Below are 23274 nucleotides of genomic sequence, written 5' to 3' on the forward strand. Positions count from 1 at the left end.
AATCTTTATTTGTATATAGCACCTTTCATAGTGGACCACCATCACAAAGCGCTTTACAAGAAACAAGATTATACATTAAGGTTTATATATTAGTGTAGCTTGACTGATACATTTTTATTTTATTTTTTATAAATATTTACATTAGTAAGCCTTTAATGTAATGTAAAGCAGCATATTTTGATGCAAGACACTCGAATTGCTTTCTTCAAGTAGTTAGCGATATTGCACACAACTTGTTACCTGTAATTGTAAGCAGAGAAATTATTGCTCTCGTTCAACATCTGTCTGCACCGAGAAAGCGCCTGAGATCTGCTGGAGGCTGCCATCTTGCAAACAAACCAACGACCTCAACATGCAGGACCCAGGAAAGCAGCTTACACAGTGACGGCCTGGTTAGATATTTCGAAAAACTATTTGTTTCACTGGTAGTTATTACATTTTTATGTAGTTATTAAGATATTGTTTATTAATTATGTATTACTTTTAAAAATATAATTCGACTGTATTATAAAATGGCGCTGGAAAAAAAAGAGGCAAATACGAGGTCTGCTTAGTGACACACGCTGTGACAGCACTTCCAGAATAAAGCAAGGTGAGTGGAATACTGAATATGGTGTTGAGTTTTGCATTGTTGTGAAATACAACTGTGTCTTTTGCCTTTCTGCACAAGTAGAGCATTTGAAACTGTTAGTGCGTCACGGAATATTAGGCAGCATCGGTGATTCTGCACCGGGTGTTATTGCACGGAACACGTTCCCCTGAATTCTGATACAAAGCGTCAACAGTAGTTACTGGATTTTTTAAAAATATGTGTTCATTAACTGAAAATGTATATGAAAGCAGCTACTACATGAATAACTATAATATAAACACGTGTGTGTAGTGTGTGTGTGTGTGTGTGTGTGTGTGTGTGTGTGTGTGTATATATATATATATATATATATATATATATATATATATATATATGTGTGTGTATGGTAATATATGGTAATATATGGTAATATATATATTTTATATAGTGATTGAACCAAAGCTAACATCCAATGACAATATGAGAGTGAGCAACCACACACGTAACGTTCACTACTAGTAGGAGTCTAGATGAGCAATTGTGGCTCCCTGGCACTTCCTGTGATTTTCGGTCACCCAGTCTGATTACAGCTACTGTATAACATTATAGTGAAACTAATGCAATCAATATAGAATTAGGTGCTAAGTGTTGTATTTGAAATAATACTTTAAATCCCAAATTAGAGTACAGGATAAAAAACAAGCAAAGAACTAACGATTGTCAATAAAAAAAAGAAGAGAATTCTGGTTATGCTAACTGGATTTAAACAAAATAACAAACAAACACGCTTGGTTATAGTTGTTTAAATGAGTGATAGTCTGCTGCTAATGTCTCCCCAGCTTAATCTATCTTTCAACAATGTTACATGTTGTGGACACTGCAATTTAACATTATTATTTTTTTTTTTAAACAGATTAATAATTGTTCATACAGAGCCATTATAATAAAGCAGGCTCCCAGTCAAGGGGAGTTTTTATGTACAGTATAGCTTTGGCTACCTGTTCAGCGAAAATGTTGCATCCTATAGAAGCAAGTAACTTTTTCCGCAGAAGTGGTTTAGTTGTAGAGCAAAGATTGTCTTTATGACCTTAAAACAAGATCAGTAATGTTCATTACTGACATAATTGTGATGAAGTGGTATCATCGTATCTATTATTGTTGGCTCAGAAGATAGCAAACTCCATGCCAGCCAAAGGGTCACAAGTTATGTTACTGCCTAATTAATCTGATAATTAATTCTGTACTGGGAAATAACTGTTGCCTATAATGCACTTGTCCCTTGCTGAATATTGTTAAAATCAAGAAATACGTAATTGTGGAAGTTTTTTTTTTTTTTTTTTTTGTTTCATACACTTGGATTAACTTTTAGAGCCAACAATGTTTAGCGCTTGGTGCATTGTTTGAGTGGAATCAGGTGTGTCTTTTTGTAATCTTGAAGGGAAGGCTACCAAATTTCTGTGAGGCTCAACTGGGACACTTGTTGAGATGGAGGATGGGAATGGGAATGGGTAAAACTGGAATATTTTTGTCTAAGTGTAATTTTCCACTTTCAATGTGTACACAGTAGTCCCTGCTGAACCGGACACAGGGTTCTGGCGCTAGTCTGTAAGTGTGGAAAAAGTATGGAAAAATGCTGAAGTGATTTCCAGGGCTTGAAAATGCTTGAAAAACCATGTCTCTGTTGTGAAAGTCTGTATTTACTGTGTTCTTCAACAAATAGGATATAGCCAGAATACTGGATGCAGCATGCCACAAATAGGTACTGTACTTGCAATTCTACTTTAATCATGATCTCACTGCTATTATTATTGTTATTATTATTAGTGGTAGTGACAAATACTGTAATAATAAAGAAAATCAAAGAATAAAAACTACTAGTATTGTTAATAGTTTAGCTAATCCCTTTATCCGGTGACTTCCTTAACTTACTCCAGCAACTTGTATTGATCGTTTTGGATTGTCCTTTAACTACAGCGAACAAAAAGCTTTGGACCCAAACAGGGTTGTTATAGCGATGGTGTACTGTATTAAGTATTTGACTTGTATGTTTAATATACAACACTTGCACATTTGTTATTTCATTTTTGTTGTTTTTCACCTCCCATAGTGTTCAACATTTAACAGAGGGTATAAAGAAGTTTGGATCAGAATCCAATATCATCCCTTGCAAAAAAGTAGTACACTGCCAGTATACTTGTGCCAAAATTGTCTGGTTTTAGTATACTACTGGTACCATTACACTATCCTATTTTGGAACAAGTATACTGGTAGTGTACAACTTTCTATATTCTTTTTGTAAATAATGCAATGTAGTTCTCAAATATTGGTAATTTCTTAGATTGTATCTTCTCATTTGCATACCTGCATTGTCTCTTGCTAGATATGCACCTCCAGATTCTGACAGATACTTTCAGAAAACCAGGAGCAACTTCTGCTCTGGATCAAAAAGCTATAATGCTCAGCAGCTGCCCGCCTATGTGTATAACTATCAAAAAAATGAATAGAAACTAACTAAAACACAAGTCTGGGAAAAACAAATGGAAGTCTGGAAAAAGTCTGGAAAATGTATGAACCCTGCAGACATGTTGGGAGACAAACGGGTTGCTCGAAATAATGTTTGGTTTAAAAACAAACACATTATACTGTAGTGCTCAATTTATTGAAATGTATAAATCATTGTGCTGAAGTAACATTTGTGTTCACTGTGCATATTACATTATGTAAAAATATAAATCTGTACAGTAGGCCATGCAGTATACAGTACAGTAATAAAATCAAATCAATACCTAGTGCACTTTCTTTTTACTTTAGCCTATAGGCTACTGGAAACACAAAACAAATCATGCTGCTACATTGTACACATCACTGTACAGCTATGGGCAAAAGTTTTGCATTGCCTAGAATTTTAGGATTGAGACATAATAAAAATAAATAAAAAAAATAATAATAATAAAAACATAAAATCCCCCCAGAAAACCAAAAACAAAACTATATATAATTACACACACAGTACCAGTCAAAAGTTTGAGTACACTTGCTGGAAACTAGGTTTTTTTCATAATTGACAATGTTTTACGTCGTATACGTTTCTATAAATACTTAAAAATGAAAACATGTTATAATATACGAAACAAGCTCTTCTGCAGCACTTCCAAAGATGTATGGCACTTGTGGGTAGCTTTGCTTTGACTCTTCTGTCCAGTTCATCCCATACAAGTTCTATGGGATTGAGGTCTGGAGACTGGGCAGGCCAGGTCATTAGATTGAGTTATCCTTCACTTTCCTTCTTCGCCAGATAGTTCTTGCACAACTTTGAGGTATGTTTTGGGTCATTATCTTGCTGAAGAATGAAGGACTGCCCAACTAGCCGTAATCCTGATGGAATGGCATGTCTCTGAAGTATGCTATGATAGCCATGCTGGTTGAGCTTGCCATGGACTTGGTAAAAATCACCAACTCTGTCACCAGCAAAGCAACCCCAGACCATGACACTGCCTCCTCCATGCTTGACAGTGGGAACCACACAGTGGGAACTCATGCGCTCATCCTCTCTGTGTCTTACAAATACTCGGCGGTTGGACCCAAATATTTCAAATTTTGATTCATCGGTCCATAAGACCGACTTCCGCTCCACAAACGTACAGTTTTTGTGTTTTTGCTTTGGGTGACCATTTCATTGAAATTGACAAGATTTACATTTTCATTTAAAAATTAAATTTTTCAATGCAATTCACTTATGATTATCAGCTTATATAAGGACATGTCATATAATGAAATATTAAGTGTTTATAGACAAGTTTATCCAGTTAAAAGCATAGATAATCATGAAAAACCTGTTTTCAAGCAGGTGTACTCAAACTTTTGACTGGTACTGTGTGTGTGTGTGTGTGTGTGTGTGTGTGTGTGTGTGTGTGTGTGTGTGTGTGTATATGTATATATATATATATATATATATATATATATATATATATATATATATATATATATATATATATATATATATATATATGTGTGTATATGTATATATATATATATATATATATATATATATATAATCTATATATATATATATATATATATGATATATATATTGTAATTACTATACTGGTCTGCAATGTTTTATGCGGTCAGCATCACAAGTCCTGTTATGTGTGGAAAATAACGTACTCCAACAACGTTTGAAATGAAAACAGAGTGGTGCCTGTATATTTATTCTCTTAACAAAACAAACAAAACAAAACAAAAACTCCCTTCGGAGTACTACCTATACTTTTGCAAGAATCTAATTGTAACCAGGTGGCTGATCCATTTACCAGCAAACAAAACAGCTTACTTCTTCTTTTTTTTATTGTTTAACTCACAGTTCACTTTCTTTCTTTCTCCAGACTCCCACACACAATAACCCATCTGATGTTCATTTATATCAGGGGTGCCTAATCCTGGTCTGGAGGGCCGATGTCCCTCCTGGTTTTTGTTCCAACTGTACACTAAATTGCTTAATTGGACTAATTAAGCTTCTAATGAGTGCTTGATTGGTCCAATTAAGTAATTTAGGGTACACCGGCCCTCCAGGACCAGGATTGGGCACCCCTGATTTATATCTTTGCCAAAACCAGACGCAACTGTTCGGCACATCCTTAATTAGTCAAAGCATTATTCAATTTAGGACGTCTTTGCCCAGATGGCGTCCTATTGCCTTCAGACACAGCAACATGGAGTGTCCTACCCTAACCCCAGGGTCCTAAAGCTTCCAAATTTCTGTTATGTTAGTACACTCCTTTACAAACCCTCCCCCTTTGCATGATCCTGTGGAGTCTGGCATACAAGCCCTCTGCAATGGGTGGAAACCTAGAGAGAAATCTGCATTTATGTGATCCTTTCCTGTACTTCACCTCACAACAGTATGGTTGCAATGCCAGAAACCAGCATGTAATTCTCGGGTTTCTGTCTTTTTGACGGTGTAACCGTTGCAACGGTGCATGATCCATGACCAAGGTAAACTTCCTCCCCCGCAAATAATAGCTTAAGGCTTCTATTGCCTACGATACGGCCAGACACTGCTTTTCAATTGTGGTGTAATTTCTTTCCTTGAACAACAGCTTCCTACTCAGATACACAATGGGATGTTCTTCTCCCTCCCGCATTTGAGACAATACTGCTCCCAAACCCACCTCTTATGCATCAGTCTGTACAATAAATGGGCTTATTGCTACTGGATCTTAACATATTGCTGTTTTTAGGTCCATAAATGCTTTTTCAGCACCCTCTGATCACACAACCATATTGGGTGCTGAACCTCTTGTTAACTCTGTCAGCGGTACAGCTCTGGTGGCGAAATCTTTAATAAATCTACGGTAATACCCTGTTAAACTCAAGAATGGTCTGACTTATTTTTTGTTAATTGGGCGGCTGCAGGACATAATAGCTGTCACTTTACTGTATTATGGTTTTATCAAACCATTGCCCAAGGTAAGCCCCAAATACTTGCTAGGCAAATGCACATTTTTTAATGTTCGCCGTTAACCCCGCCTTCCTTAAGCCGCATAAGGTTCATGTATCCCAAGTACCTGATTCATGATTGAAAGGTAGCTGGTGTGCAATGTAGTCCAAATGGCAGGACCGTGAACTGAACCAAGCCTGGGGTTTTTGAAAACGCTGTCTTTTATTTAGAGGAGGGTGACAAAGGCACCTGCCAATAACCCTTGGTTAGATCCAGTCTTGTAATAAACTTGGCTTTGCTCAATTTCTCCAACAACTCGTCAACCCTCAGCATCAATACAAAACCTCATTGACCCATCAGGTTTTGGAACTATAACGATCGGGTTGCACTAATCACTTTTCGATTCCTCTACCACTCATAATTGCACATTGTTTTTTACTTCATTGGCTATATCGACTCTCTTTGACTCAGGAACCCTGTACGGCTTTCTGTTTACTGTAATCCCTGGTGTGGTTATAATGTGATGTTCAAGTATGTCAGTTTTACCTGGATGATCTGAAAACTATCATAAACAATCATAATTTCTACAGCTATTTTCTGTTCGTTTGACAGCTGCTCCCCAATTTTATTATTACCTTCTTTTGTGTTGCATGTATTCTCCAACTCCACCTCCATTCTCTCTGACTCTATCGTGCCGACCAAATGTTCCATTTCATTCTAGGGTTTTAAAATATTAATGTGAAAGATTTGGTACTGCTGTCGTGTCCCTGGCTGGAAAACCTTGTAATTGATTTACTTATTTTTTATATTATATGGAAGGGGCCTTGCCATTTTGCTTAAAAAATTGTGTACATGGGAGGGTAACAACACACTCACCTTGTCTCAATAGCAAACTCTCTGGTCCGAGCCCTGTCATTATAATTTCTCTTGAGTTTCCTGCGCTTTCACCAAATTTTTGGTTCCTACAGTTTTAAGTTTCTTCAGTTTATTTCTCATTTTTAAAATGTTTTAGTTACTCGATATAGTAAATTATTTTTAATAATAAAATGTGTCCTGCTATGATTGTCCCTATCCTGCCAATAATCTCCCTCGGTACTAACGACCTAGTTAAAGGCGTACTGCAAGTTCTTATCTTCTACTTGTTCTTTCCTGAAGTTCAGTGGCTCTAAATATGTCTCATCCCACACTATTCCACTCATTTCAGCACTCTACCCCCCTGGGTGTGCCTAAGATAAATGTTTGTCAGATGTTTTAGCAGTACACTTTCCCCCTGGCAGTCTTTATGGATTAACCTAAGGCCTTTTCTTTTTGCTCCTAGTTTTTCTCATCTTTCTGGATTCTCACCATCTTCGAAAGGGAAAATGTCAGACAATGTTTCTTTGCGTACACTAGGGGGCCCCGGTGGTTCATCACAATACACTACTACCTCCTGTACTTGTAACAACTGGTCGAAAGTTTTGCAGTCACGACTGACAGTTACTGGATACGGTAACCTGGGCAAAATCTCAGTTTTAGTTTCAAATTTGTAAGCCCCAATCTTCAGTTTGACAGGGACTGCTTCACCTTTACAAGCTACAGTGGCTTCTTCTATCCAGGTACCCTGTGAGTTTTCGTTGGAAACTTGAAGGGCTGGCCATTGCCCCCAAGTTGCCCACAGCTTGCAGTTCTACTGTGGATAACTAAATACAGAAGCAAAGGAGCATTACTTTACTTTAAATGTCTATAAATGTCTGTAAAATGAATGCTGTTTATTGTATAATTTACCAAGTGCCAACTTTGCCCAGCACTGGGGATATCATGAACTGACAGTGGTTAGAAATGTTTTTAGGTCTTGAGATTGCATACCTTTTTTTCAAGTTACAAGAGTGTATTGTTGATGTTACTGAACCTTACAGACAAGAGGGTAACAAAGCAACTTTTTCTGTTAATATAGTGCTATGTGAGCACCATAATGCTCCCTGCGTTTGTGGTCCATTTAACTTGGCACAAAGTGTTGCTGTTTTCATTGATTTCCTTTGCAGAGCTCATTAGGGTGTGACATTATTTGTCTTCTGGTTAGTAGAGATCAGGATTGTGCTACGGAGGGACTTGCAGAAGAAGAGCAGGCAATTGAACCTGTTGTCTTTCGTACTGTAAGATGTGACATTGAATCACAAAATTGGAATCTTGTAACAACAGTAATTTAAGAAGGCTTTTATTTTTTATTTTATAATTATTGTGGTATCATGATAGTTTAATAAATAGTTATCCAGCTCTGGGATAAGACAAAGCTGGATTTTTTTTTAGAACAGTATACTGATCAGTTGTTAAAAATAGATGTCTGATAGATTCCTAGGTGATTCTCCAGTGCTGCAAAATGCTCCAGCTGTGAGTTACAGTGGCTCTCAAAAGTATTCACCCCCCTTGGACACATTTTATTGTGTTACAACATGGAATCAGAATGGATTTAATTAGGAGTTTTTGCCAGTGATCAACACAAAGTCCATAATTTCAAAGTGAAAAATAAAATCTACAAATTGTTCTAAATTAATTCCAAATACAAAACAGAAAATAATTGATTGCATAAGTGTTCACCCCTTTGAGTCAATATTTGGTAGAGGCACCTTTGGCAGCAATTACAGCCATTAGTCTATTTCAACGAGTCTCTACCAGCTTTGCACATCTGGACAGTGCAATTTTTGCCCATTCTTCTTTGCAAGATTGCTCAAGCTCTGTCAAGTTGGATGGGGATCTTTGGTGAACAGCAATTTTCAACTCTTTCCACATATTCTCAATTGGATTGAGGTCCGGGCTTTGAGATCAGTGTTTTTCATTGGCAATGCTTGAGTTTTTTCGGGGTTACGTACACATAAACATTGCTTATGATCAAATACCGTGAGGATTGCCCCATGTAACACCCCTGACAACTCAAGCAATCATACCTAGTCAGTGCACTGGTATATGTCACATAATTGTGTCCTCCAGTGAAGCGAAGGGTAAACTGGACACTACGACAGCCAAAGTATATGCTTTTATATTGAAGGCTACGATTTTTTATACAAAGTTACAGACTGGAATTACAAGCTACTGTACTCTGCTCTGCTCACCATGAGTTACATTTTGTTATCTTGTTGTTACCTTTATGAAATCATTAATGTTATTTCCCAACCCAGGAGCTGATTCCAGACCCTCACTATTCTCTGTGTAAAAAAGTGCCTCCTATTTTCTGTTCTGAATGCCCCTTTGTCTAATCTCCATTTTTGACCCCTGGTCCTTGTTTCTTTTTTAGGTCGAAAAAGTCCCTTGGGGCGACATTGTCAATACCTTTTAGAATTTTGAATGGTTGAGTTAGATCGCCGCGTAGCCTTCTTTGTTCAAGACTGAACAGATTCAATTCTTTTAGCCTGTCTGCATATAATGCCTTTTAAACCTGGAATAATTCTGGTCGCTCTTCTTTGCACTCTTTCTAGAGCAGCAATATCTTTTTCATAGCGAGGTGACCAGAACTGAACACAATATTCTAGATGAGGTCTTACTAATTCATTGTGCAGTTTTAACATTACTTCTCTTGAGTTAAATTCAGGACTTTTCACAGTGTATCCGAACCTATTGTTGGCCTTTTTTATAGCTTCTCCACATTGCCTAGATGAAGACATTTCTGAGTCAACAAAAACTCCTAGGTCTTTTTCATAGATTCCTTCTCCAATTTCAGTATCTCCCATATGATATTTATAATGCACATTTTTATTTCCTGCGTGCAGTACCTTACACTTTTCTCTATTAAATGTCATTTGCCATGTGTCTGCCCAGTTCTGAATCTTGTCTAGATCATTTTGGATGACCTTTGCTGCTGCAACAGTGTTTGCCACTCCTCCTATTTTTGTGTTGCCTGCAAATTTAACAAGTTTGCTTACTATACCAGAATCTAAATCATTAATGTAGATTAGGAATAGCGGAGGACCTAATACTGATCCCTGTGGTACTCCACTGGTTACCACACTCCATTCTGAGGTTTCTTCTTAAATCAGTACTTTCTGTTTTCTAAATGTTAACCACTCCCTAATCCATGTACATGTGTTTCCTTGAATCCCTAAGGCGTTCAGTTTGAGAATTAATCTTTTATGCAGGACTGTCAAAAGCTTTCTGGAAATCCAAATAAACCATGTCATATGCTTTGCAATTATCCATTATCGATGTTGCATCCTGAAACAATCAAGCAGGTTAGTTAGACACGATCTCCCTTTCCTAAAACCATGTTGACTGTCTCCTAGGACACTGTTACAATATAGGTAATTTTCCATTTTGGATCTTATTATAGTTTCAGATTTAGTAGGTAGCATAGTGACATCGCATTTTTCATTTCTTTTATGTGATTAATAAAAAGTACCGGTAATTTTATTTTAAATGTACTATATGGTGCTTGCTTGTAACTTATTGTACCGAGTGCAGCAAAAGTCTCGGGTCCCAACTATTTACATTCTCGCTATATGGCCTTAGTTATATGATTAAATACAAAATAATGTATTTAATAATATAAAAAAAAAATTAAAAAAAAAAAATCAAACTGCTGCTGATGTTGGCTCGTACAGCTCTATGCAACCGGCACGGCAAAGCAACATTTGATTTATTTATTTATTTTGATTTTTTTTTTTTTTTAAATAAGGAACCAAGATTTCAATTAACATTTGCAATTGAAACAAAACTGAAACTTTGATGCGCTTTTTGTTTTGTTTTGAGGGGTGGGTAGGTGGGGGTGTAATGTGTTCTTCAACTAGCCAGAATAGTGGATGCAGCGTGCCACAAATAGGTACTGTACTTGCAATTCTACTTTATTCACAATCTCATTGCTATTAATATTATTATTATTATTTATTATTATTGTTATTATTATTATTATTTGTGCTAGTAGTGGCAAATATTGTAATAATAAAAAAAAAAAATCAAAGAATAACTTTGTTCGTTTTGGATTGTCCTTTTACTATAGCAAACAAAAGGCTCCCTTACAAAAAAGTAACATACTGCAAGTATACTTGCGCCAGAATTTTCTGGTTTTAGTATGCTATTGGTACCATTGTACTATCCTATTTTGACAGAAGTATACTTGCAGTATACAACTTTGTGTATTCATTTTGTAAATAATGCAACATAGTTCTCAAATATTGGACATTTCTTAGATTGTATCTTACTTCTCTTTTGCATAACTGCATTGTCTCTTGCTAGATATGCACCTCCAGATTCTGACAAATACTTTTAGAAAACCAGGAGCAACTTCTGCTCTGGATCAAAAAGCTATAATGCTCTGCGGCTGCCCGCCTATGTGGATAACTATCAAAAACTAGTTGAAACTAACTAAAAAAAGTCTGGGAAAAACTAATAGAAATCTGGAAAAAGTATGGAATTTTGATGTTGAAAAGTGTATGAACCCTGAGATACTGTACCTATATTGAGTATGGTGTACTTTGTACAAATCACAGTCCATAGGTCAATTATGGGCAGCTTGACATTTTTTTGGACAACCAAATGTCGACAATGGACTGCCTGCAGGGCAAGTACCATTACCAAAATTTTGCAAGCCCTGGTACAATACAAGAAGTACATTTCTTTGTATTCATATTTTGGTACAATTTCAATTAAAGTGTCACATCCAAGTCATTAGTGGATGAAATGCAGTTATTGTAAAAAAATAAATGAGACAAGCTGAGCTTGCTCATCACACAAATGTTAAACAAAGGTAAAACACAAGAGTCTTAGGGCCATGTTTACTATTATCAGGATGGTTGGTATTTAACTAAATGCGTTATACCTTTCTATATAGGGGCCTGTTTGTTCCATCAAAAGTTTTAGATTATAAATGCAGTATTTTAAATGTATAATCCCCTCAATTTAAACTCCCGTTTGTACTTCTCCCCTCCATTTCAAACTAATAAATAATAAATAAATAATGTTAGAATTTTATTTGATGTCATATTTGCTATAGCTTACCCCTGATACTGTTTTACATTTTTTTTTTGTACTCTGTCCAGAGTCTATTCTTAGGTGTCATTTACACAGCACATTTAAGATGACTCACTCAAAATGAATGATGTTAAAAACACATTGCTCAAAATAAGCGGCATATTTTACATTTTTCCAATAAACAAATAAATAACTAAATGTTTGTTTTAAGACAGTGTTGTGTCTAAGGCAACAATAATGCTCACACAGGATTTCTGTCTCCCCCCTCCCCTAACCTAGTGTCTGTAAGGCTTGTAGTCTGTGCCCTGAAGATTTTGGACATTCTGATACCGTGGTTGAGATGTTGACAAGTTGTAATCTAAGCATAAGAATAGACTATCTTCCTGTCTTGTCTCAACTATGCGACGTTCAGGTTGTTTTAACGTGGCTGTCAAACTACTAAACTAAGCCTCCAATCATTCAAATTAAGCTTTTTCAACTTTTTCCCTTCAATGACAGCATGCTACCTTAAAGAGGCTAAAATACTACCACTAAAGCATTTCCTTTATTTATACCCTGACACTGGTTCAATGAGCATTGGGATGGAACTACCAAATTCAGTGGAGCTGGGGAAAAGAAGGTTATGAAGTTAAATATGTACTATAACTGAACAAAACTGGAGAACAAATTATCATCATGGATGAAGTGTTAATTTAATCAAAATGCATATTGCTCCACACTTGTGTATGCAAGGATTTCCCCATATGTGTTTTTTGTAAGTGGCCCCTCCAGGACAAAGTTAAAAAATTTGTAAACCCACCACTTCTCCACTTTGGCCATGCCTCTTCAACTTGGCCTTTAATGTTGTACTTGAATTGCACTCAAGCTCAGCCACGTGCAGAGAAGAGCTTAACTCAACTCAACCTTCTTTTGAACCTCCTCAAGTGAGGCAACAGTTCCTTCTGTCTTTTGCTCCAAAAAATAGACTATTTAATGTGATTAGTCTGCTTACTGACTGCATTCCACTACTGTATTTCAACAGCTTACACCAGGGACCCACTTTCAGTATATACCCCAAAATACTTTAGTACAGTAAATTAAATACTGTAGTGTCTGAAGTAGTGCATATTGGGTAAGCTATGCATATCACACCTGCATGCTATTAATGACATGTACTATACCTGTACTGTAAGCCTACTGTTTGGAGGTATTCTCCAGTGTACAGTTTTTGACAGAAGAAATTATTGTAAGTACTACCATCGCCATAATAGAGAATTGTTTTCTCTGCTAAAATGAAAGAGTCGTGCCTTCCATATGTACTAATTGCATATTCTGAAGTGTTTGGTGGTCTGACAGAATCAAGTTAATCTGTGATATGAAGGCACCCTCCTCATTCTGCATTGCACTGATATGAGATTTTCAAATATGATTATCATGCTACAGTATCTATCGGCCACCGAATTTCAGTTCTAAGGAGAAGCAGAACCCCAAGGACCCAGATTCACTTGTTTTATGGTACACAATTTGCTGTTGTAAACTAGATGCCAACGCTACATGTTTTATTTTTCACTGTGTGAGTTTGCCTTCCAGGATAGTATTGTAAATAGCTATCCCAAGCAATCAGTCAATCAATCAATCTTTATTTTATATATACGCCTTTTATAGTGGACCACCATCACAAAGTGCTTTACAAGATGCAGTAACAACAAAATCCATAACACTTCAAATACAGAGACATGCATAATACATGTACAGTTAAAGAAAAAAAAAAGCATAATACATTTAAATACGGTGGAAATGAAATCCCAGTAGCCTAGTGGCCATTTTAGATATCTTCATTTCAGTAAATCAGCATTTCTGTCCCATATTGACTAGGCTTAGAAGAACATTGTACATGTTGAAAATAAGGATTATTTATGGTTAGTTATAGGTATACCTTGTAATTGGAATATTCACATAAATCTTCCATTGACACCACTTTTGGAAGACATAGTTAGTCACTTACCGTTTGCAGTGATATATGAATTGCAGAATGTAATCTACAGAATGTAACATTGATAGATCAACTTAATTTCAGGAGAGCTACTGTAGGATTGTTTTACTATTGTTATTATTTTTGGTTGAAAGAGTAATTTAAGGCATACACCTAGTTTACAATGGCTATACAGTATTTACAACAGAAATGGAGGCAGCATATAGAAGCACTATTATTCCTGAATAAACCTCCACCTGACCCTGTCCTTTTTTATTTTGACATGGGTTTACAACTAATGTCCAAGAGCTGTGCCAATTGGTGTCATTTTATAGTAATTAATGATATCATCAAACATCATTAGAACAATACCATTAATTAAATGCACATTACATTCAAAAATGTGTTTGCAATTTGACTTCCCTAATCGTGGCCACCCGGGTTTACACCAGATGTAACTGAAACATTCTACCTGGTTTTATGGTTATATGTAATTATTTGTTAAATGTTTCTATTAAGATTCTCTCATAGCACAAAAGGGATTTGTTAAAGCTGTGCCAATAGACTATCGTTACTAATTCCCCTAAAGTTTCTTTTTTTTACTATGTTCTATTAATGTGTGTTTCATGGGGTTACCCTTCCTCACTCAGCAATGTGATCATCAGTATGAACAGCCTCACTGCAATATGAATTTCAAGTGAAAACAAAACGTGTGGTCAAAGATAGACAATTCTTAACAACAAATAAATTCATTTTTTAAAGATAGGTTACAACTACTATAATTATAATAAGAGAAATAATTTTCTATTCAGATACTTTTCAGCATCAGGATGGTGTAATCTTAAGGACCGTAAGCTAATGATTGAGCTACATGGAGAGTTTGGTTTGCTGTTGAGATTTCAGTGGTTTATCAGGCTCAGTCTGGAGGTGTGTATATTTCGACTAAATATTGTATTTGTAATTTATATAAATTATATAAAATAAAAAAATGACAGTATAAACAGAGTAATCGGTTTTGAGATTATTCAGTAAAGTCTGTTGTGAAATTCCTGAGACTGCGCTTTTCCAAGAACTTTAGGTAAAGCACAGTGATGATGAGATGAGAAATCTAGAAAAATAGTGTTCCACACTGGGTGCCAAAAGCTGTTGTAAAAATAAACAGTGTGCAAAATAAATTACATAAACTGACAGTGCTGTATCCACTTAGAATACATTATTATTATTATTATTATTATTATTATAATTATTATTATTATTATTATTATTATTATTATATTATTATTAGCATTGTTATTAACATTCTACTGTAACAAGGAAATATCCACAAGCGCCACATATACAGATTAGATCAACTGGAGCAAACAGCTGCTGTTCCCAGAGAGACTGCGGTTAAGCAGTTATTTTATACAGAGAATAAACTTCTAACCTACTCTAAAACAATTGAGAAGGTTTAATTAATGCAAGTGGACTTTTAAAACAGTCCTTAACAGAACATTTCTTAAAACAGTCCTCATAGAGCCAGTATGATGTCTTTATCATGCAAGTTATAATAACAGCTGTCAAAGTTATCCGACCTTTCCTTTTTATTCCCACCTACAGTACACTGCATCAATATCAATCTATCTTTAGCTGTTTCTTACCCATCAATGCAAATCCCTGGTGGACCACTGAATGATAAAAAACCTGTACTTGCTGCACTTTGGTACATTTAAAACAAAGTGATATTTTCTATTGCACAGTACTGCGATCTGTCTTCATTGAATATATGTTGTTGGCAAAGCATTCCTCATTTATTCACAATAAAGCAAGAGGTTTGGGTTGCAACCAGATAAACCCTGAGATCAGTGGTTCTTCCCTATAAAAAAAAAAAAAACAATACCACGCAAAACCACTATTGTATTTTTATGATCTGCTACTGCAGTAGACAAGAGGCCATAAACAGTTAGGTTATATTATTCTTATGTGTTAAAAAGCGTGGGAAAATAAAGAAAGCTTTAAACACGTTTTCCAACAAAAGCGCCACAGTAGTCTGTTGACAGCGCTGCTCGCTTATACTGTTCTTGTAACTACGCAATATTTTGTTTTTTTTCCTGAAGGGCTTCTGCGATACCATCAACCAATTGAATAGCTGCATTGTCTCTGCAGTAGCCCAATCATAAGTTCTCTGGGTGGGACTTAAACTGTCTGTTTCAGGTGCAGGTACTAACTTTAAGTTTAACCAATAGGAGAGTCAAATATCTGCCAAGTTTTACGCAGCTGTCCTATCATAAGCAAGCAAAGCAAGCAGAGGCCGTTCACAGTATTCTGCATGAAAACTGAAGGCGATTGAGTAGCCAAAAGAAAAGTGAAAGTGAAAGATCTGACTGCTGTCCAATCATTCGTGAGCAGAGGCTGGGTGTTAATATGCCGGGTAAGCGCTGAATTTCGCCGACGTTATTGAGGAAAATAATACATTGCAGTATGTAGAATTTAGTTTTCTATCTCTATATTGTTTTATTTCACCAGACAAGGGAAACACCGTAGTATATTTAGTTACGAATCCATTTTCTGAATAATTGTACTGGAGATTATTAAAACAGAGTGGTGTTGACAAATTTGTCAAATTGAAACAAAGCGAGTCGCTATCTACACTCTTTTATTTTAGTTTATTGATGGTTATCTGTGTAAACATGCCATTTAAAATATTTGTATTGCGTATTTTATGTAAATTGTTTAAAGAATAAGCGCAGCACGTACAATTACTGCCTCAGACTTGGCTTTATCAGAGGGAGCCAAGAATAACCACAGTAAACTCTCTCTCTCTCTCTCTCTCTCTCTCTCTCTCTCTCTCTCTCTCTCTCTCTCTCTCTCTCGCTCATTATCTATATATATATATATATATATATATATATATATATATATATATATATATATATATATACACACACACACACACACACACACACACAACTTCAATTAAATGCATGAAATTCTGAGGCATTAACACAACAAAATGTGAAAAAAGTTCAAGGGTGTGTAGACTTTCTATAGGCACTGTAAATACATGCATTTTCTTCCCATATTGAAGTAAAACTAACAAACCAGTTACCAAAGTAGCAATTTAGGTAAAACATATTCTGCAATATAATATGCACTTAAAGTAAATGGAGACGTTCTTTGTTTATTTGTAATAAAACAACCCAAAAGTATAAAATCAAATAAGCATCATAGTAACTTGGTTATGGTTAGCGAGGCCAATTGTAATACTCCAGTCACATAGCAAAGCTTAAGGATTTACCCTAAGGAGACAGTAAATACTATCTTAACAGAATGTTCAGAATGCTAATGTGTCATTTATACAGTTTTTGCTTCTTTTTTTTTCTTTCTTAATTACCTGTGTCTTTAATGACGTAAGGGTTAGGAAGAATAGGAGGTTTATGAAATTAAGTTAAATAGGCGCTATAACTGCAAATGTGGAGAATATCTGTGATCTTGGAGAATTTTAATTGATTTGATTATTGAATGTAGAAAATGTACTTCATATTAAATTGTGTTTGGAGATGGCATTCATTGATATTTATCCAAGTCCTTGACACTTGGGTTCGCCATACATATCAAAACAGAAGTTAGGACACACCTAATATAAACGCTTGGATCAGTTTTGGTTGTAGTGAAGATCCCGGACAGATAAAATGGGTCACAGTTTCCCAAATTGTACTTATTATCTGAAAATTGTCTGACCTGGTAACATTAAAACATTTACCAATTCCAGAATATCAATAATAAATTAGTCAAATAATGTGAAATAGTTTAGTAATAGTATTATCTATTGTTGCATCATATTTGGAAGAAAATAAAAAAAAGAAATACATTCAAAATAATAGACTTGATTTAAGGAATACTATCATACTGCTACATGTTTCATGTTTATTAAGTTAATAAAAGAATGTTCAGTGGATCAGTACCTGTGTATGTAGATTTATCAAGGGGCTTTCTTTGTGCTGAAATGATTCTTTAGCTGAACTAATTGGAAGTGGCTGAAAAAAAAACTGCAAGGGATGTTTTTTGGCCCTGACAAAGATGTTATGATTTTTTTTTTAGATTTCAGCAGGTGGCATCATAGTTTGAGATGAAACGGGTAATCAAAAGCTCCTCCGATAGAACACTGACCTCAAGAGGAATAAGTTGTACAGTACTTTGAGTAACTCAGTTTAATATTCCAACATAGTAGGTGAGGTATACTTTAAAGTAAACCAAGAGTCCTTCTGCTTTGTGGCTTCCAAAGCTACCAGCATGTGCTGTGCAAACAGAAAACACAAACAGATTCAGTCAAAATACTTCAGTATTTGTTATGTTTCCCCGTTATATAAACACTGTAGTCATCTGGTAGCAACCAATATAATGTTTTTGATAGCTTATCAATTACTTTACAAGAGTAATCCAGGTAGATAAAGAAAGAGTCATGCGTATCACCAAAGGCTGACAAGCATAAGGACTGATATGGGCAAAGAAATGAGTTGGAGATACAATTTAAACACACGATTAATGGGGTCTAATACTAGACATGTTTATGTACATTTTCCACTATTAATGGCGTGGATACATCAAAGATGCCTCTTGTTTTTATGTGTGGTGCTACATCATCATTATCGAGATGCTTAGCCATCACCTCAGCCGTGGAGTACCTAGAACTAATCCTGTGTTGATGAACCTGAAAATACACTAATTAACACTAACTGTTGTGTAATAAACTAACATGGCTTAGGGATAAATAAGGCTGAAAAGCACATTCCATACGTCTAATTTAGCTTTTTCAAGTTTTTAATTTTTTTTAAGAAAAAGAAAGAATCAACAGCTAGTGCTGATCAGTGATGCTGCTTCAAAGCTGAAGGTCAAGAGCATGAGTGATTGGTCGATTACAAGTCCCTCTAAGACAAATTAAGAATGGCAGGGCTGATGGGGGGACAGGAGGAACTATGCTGGCATGAATCTCATCAGCATATAAAACTTGCCTGATCATCAAAAAAGCAGGGTGCCAGATACTTAATTACAGCAGGGCATGCTTTAAATGTCATTTATACGTGACTATTTCTGCTACTTTGCAAGGACATTCAGATTGAACTACTAATATGTTCACTGTATGCATTCCTGGGATACAGCATACTGTGTTTTCTGTTTCCGCTTTTGAAGGCTTATAATGTTTTGTTGCAGTGGTCAGGCAACAAATAGCATACTGATAGCATTACTGTTTTATTATAATCATTTTGAACTTTAACTGTCGTTGAATGCAGGCGGTCCAAAAACAAACACCACAATAGAACAATACAATCCACTTTATCCGATTTGTCTATTTAAAGAGTTTAAACTGTACACTCTAATGCACTGTATTTTTTTCAAACTACTTTTAGTAATTGTTGCTGATTGACACTGCACATGACCAAGCTCAGGCTCATTTGAAAAACACCCCGTACCAGCGACCCTTGTAATCTGGCCAGGCACCTGCAGGCTTGCCTATAAGCTGCCTAGAACTGTGTTGTCCTCCGATGCTGTAGCTCTGGGTGGCTGCATGGTGATTCTGCAGTGTGTAAAGAAGCAGTTGGCTGACGGCGCACTCTTCGGAGGACAGCGTGTGTTCATCTTCGCCGCTCCCGAGTCAGCGCAGGGGTGGTAGCGGTGAGCCAAGCTTAAATAATAATTGGATATCCAATTGGGGAAAAAATAATAAAAATTAATAATAAAAAATAATTGGTGACTAAAAAATATGTATTTCAGACTTGTAGGCATGTCCTCAAACCTTGAGTCCGAGTGTCGCGTCTGAGTCCGAATCATCAGAGTCTGAGTCACTGTCATTCGAGTCTAAGTCTGAGTCACTAGTCTTTGACGTAGAGTCCAAGGCTGAGTCCTTGAAACAAACTAAATGCGTACTTCTGAAGGATTCTGAAAAAGCTCAGTGACAACAATTAAAGCTTATTTGTAACCAGGTCTCTATTGTTTATTTTCTCATACTTTCTCAACATGAACTATGTAAATTATCAGCTTGTGTGCTAACAGTGAATTTAACTCAGGCTGGCCTTGTTACACTTTAAAAACAGAAGTTGTGATAACATGCCACTTCCTAATCTTGTGCAGTGAGGGTGCATGAAAATGCCCCCTGACTGAATACCCATTCTATTGGTACACTGGAAGATGGAATTAACAGCATTCTGAAGTTAAGAAAACAATTCTGGTAAAATCTACCAATCTAATTTAGACATTGCACAAACTCTCTCTCTCTCTCTCTCTCTCTCTCTCTCTCTCTCTCTCTCTCTCTCTCTCTATATATATATATATTATATATATATATATATATTGCTTGCATAAGTATTCAGCCCCTGTGCTGTGGAAGCGCCCAGTTTGCACCAACGAAATAAATTGCCAGAACAAGGACACAATTACCTTACCATTATCCTCCACCTGTGTACCATTAAAGTTGCTGTCACATTTTCTGGATAAAAACCCCGCTGTTGAAGGATCATTGGTAAGGCTGTGAATCTGAAGGAAAATGAAGACCAAAGAGCATTCTACAGAAGTTAGAGATAAAGTTTGGATATCCCAGTGAGCACAGTTGGATCAATAATCAGGAAGTGGAAGCTGCATCACACCACCCAGGCATTGCCAAGAAAAGGCTGTCCCTCAAAACCCAGCGCTCAAACAAGAAGGAGACTTGTGAAAGAAGCCGCAGAGAGGCCAACAATCACTTTGAAGGAGTTACAGAGTTCAGTGGCTGGGAGTGGAGTAATGGTGCACCAGTCAACCATATCAAGAGCTCTGCATAACATTGGCCTGTATGGGAGGGTGGCAAGAAAGAAGCTGTTACTCAAAAAGTACCATCTGAAAGCACGTCTGGAGTTTGCCAGAAAGCATGAGAGTGACCCAGCTGCGATGTGGGAAAAGGTTTTGTGGTCAGGTGAGACCAAGATAGAGCTTTTTGGCCAAAACTCAAAGCTCTATGTGTGGCGCAAACCTAACACTGCCCATGCCTCAAGACACACCATCCCTACAGTGAAGTATGGTGGTGGCAGCATCATGCTGTGGGGATGCTTCTCATCAGCAGGGACTGGGCATCTTGTTACAATTGAAGGAAGAATGGATGGAGCAAAATACAGGAAAATACTGCAAGAGAATCTGCTTCAGTCCGCTAAAAAACTGAAGCTTGGGAGGAAATTCACCTTTTCAGCAGGACAATGATCCCAAGCACAAGGCCAAAGCAACATTGGAGTGGCTCAAGAACAAAAAGGTGAATGTCCTACAGTGGCCCAGTCAAAGTCCTGATCTCAATCCCATTGAGAATCTGTGGCACTATTTGAAAATTGCGGTCCACAAGCGTCATCCAACCAACCTGAACAACCTGGAGCAAATCTGCCAAGAAGAATGGGCCAAAATCACTCTGACACTGTGTGCAAAGCTGGTACATACTTACCCCAAAAGACTTAAAGCTGTTATTGCAGCGAAAGGTGGCTCTACCAAATATTAATGTGTGGGGGTTGAATACTTATGCAAGCAAGATATTTCAGTTTTTTATTTTTCTTAAAAATATTTTCCGACATAAAACCAATGTCACCTTACAATAATTGATTTTGAGTTTAAAATTTCGAACAGAACAAAATTTGAATGTACCATTTGTAATTCAGTAATATGAGAGAATTGGTCAGGGGTCTGAATACTTTTGCAAGGCACTGTGTATATATATATATGTATGTATGTATGTATGTGTGTATTATGTATGTGTGTGTGTGTGTATATATATATATATATATATATATATATATATATATATATATATATATACACAACCACTAGAATTATATCTTACACATCGAAATAAAAATGTAAACAAAACGGAAATTTTTTATTATTTGTTTTGCCTTTTATTAAGTCTGTAACACAATGACGCTTTACGAGATTCATAGACGTTATTTCTGACTATTTATATATTAGTTTATCAAGTGTGTACGCTCTTTTTTCTGTTGCTCTGTACAGCGCTTTTTCTCTGTTTTGTTGCTCTATATATAAAGAATTATCTTGTATTCTGTGAGGATTTCTTGGAGTTTAATGACGGTGGGGGGTTATTCTTCAGTGATTTTCTAATAAGCACAGTAATTATGCGTTTTATTATTTTCTAGGGCTTTATATTTGGATATTCAAATGCATATTCTCGGGTTTACCTTTGCGTTTGCTCACTGCATTTATGCAGAGTGTATTGTTAATGTCTTTTTTTCCCTCATCCATGATAATTAGGGAGTGACACTATTTAATATCCATTGTTTTTAGTGCAACAAAAACGTTTATATTCCATAAGATTCTCAGTCCCTCAGTCAAATTAAATTACATAAAAAGTTTTCAAGAATGCAGTACTTAAAAAACTTAGAACACAGTTTAAATTGTCCAAAGGGACAGGCTTATTAAAAGCCAAATAATTATTTACTTGTTTACCATGCTGACATTAGTTATTCCGTAAAACTTAACCTAAAAAGCAGTGTTTGCAGTTGGATTTGTAGCTGGACTGCGGGTGTGTTTTTACAACCTAACTCGCTTCCAATTTCTTATTCTTACTATGATTGGCTGCAAAGACAACAGGGCTAACCAGTGATTGGATATGTTTTGTTGGGTGGGTTTTTATTGTGCAGTTTCATAGTAACTGATGACCTAGACATGTAGATGTTGGTGGAAGTTTTAGGGGAAGCGGGACTGGAAAGGTAGAATGGGCGAATATTGCACGATCCAGATGTGCAAACCTGGTAGAGACTTACCCCAAAAGACTCACAACTGCAATTGCTGCCAAAGGTGGTTCTACCAAGTACTGACTCAGGGGGGTGAATACTTATCTAACCAAGACATTTCATTTTTTTTTTTTTTTTTTTTCATTAACTTTTGTTTCACAATAAAAATGATCTTGCTTCTTCAAAGTGTTGAGTAGGTTGTGTAAATCAAAGGAAAATAATCCCATTTAAATGCATCAAGGTTTCAGGTTGTAACACAACAAACTGTGAAAACGTCCAAGGGGGGGTGAATATTTCCTATAGGCACTGTGTGTGTGTGTGTGTGTGTGTGTGTGTGTGTGTGTATGTATATATATATATATATATATATATATATATATATATATATATATATATATATATATATATATATATATATATAGACACACACACACACACACACACACACTGAGTGTACAAAACATTAGGAACACTGGCTGTTTCCATGAAATAGGCTGACGAGGTGAATCCAGGTGAAAACTATGATTCCTTATTGATGTAACCTGTTAAATCCACTTCAGTCAGTGTAGATTAAGGATTATTAAGCCTTGACACAATTGAGACATGGATTGTGTATGTGTGCCATTCAGAGGGTAAATGG

At 36.2% G+C, this 23274-nt stretch overlaps 1 protein-coding gene across 2 annotated transcripts in view; it reads left to right on the forward strand.

Moving 5' to 3' along the window:
- The first annotated feature begins 348 nt into the window (after positions 1 to 348).
- fars2 (phenylalanyl-tRNA synthetase 2, mitochondrial) overlaps positions 349 to 23274 on the forward strand; it is a 225730-nt gene continuing 202804 nt past the window's right edge. The window contains exon 1 of one of the 2 annotated variants that reach the window (XM_041245345.1): positions 349 to 592. The gene's annotated coding sequence lies outside the window, so the exon portion shown is untranslated. The remainder of the gene's footprint in view (positions 593 to 23274) is intronic. The other variant, XM_041245347.1, reaches the window with a different exon arrangement.

Source organism: Polyodon spathula, chromosome 3, assembly GCF_017654505.1.
Source record: "Polyodon spathula isolate WHYD16114869_AA chromosome 3, ASM1765450v1, whole genome shotgun sequence".
NCBI lineage: Eukaryota > Metazoa > Chordata > Actinopteri > Acipenseriformes > Polyodontidae > Polyodon > Polyodon spathula.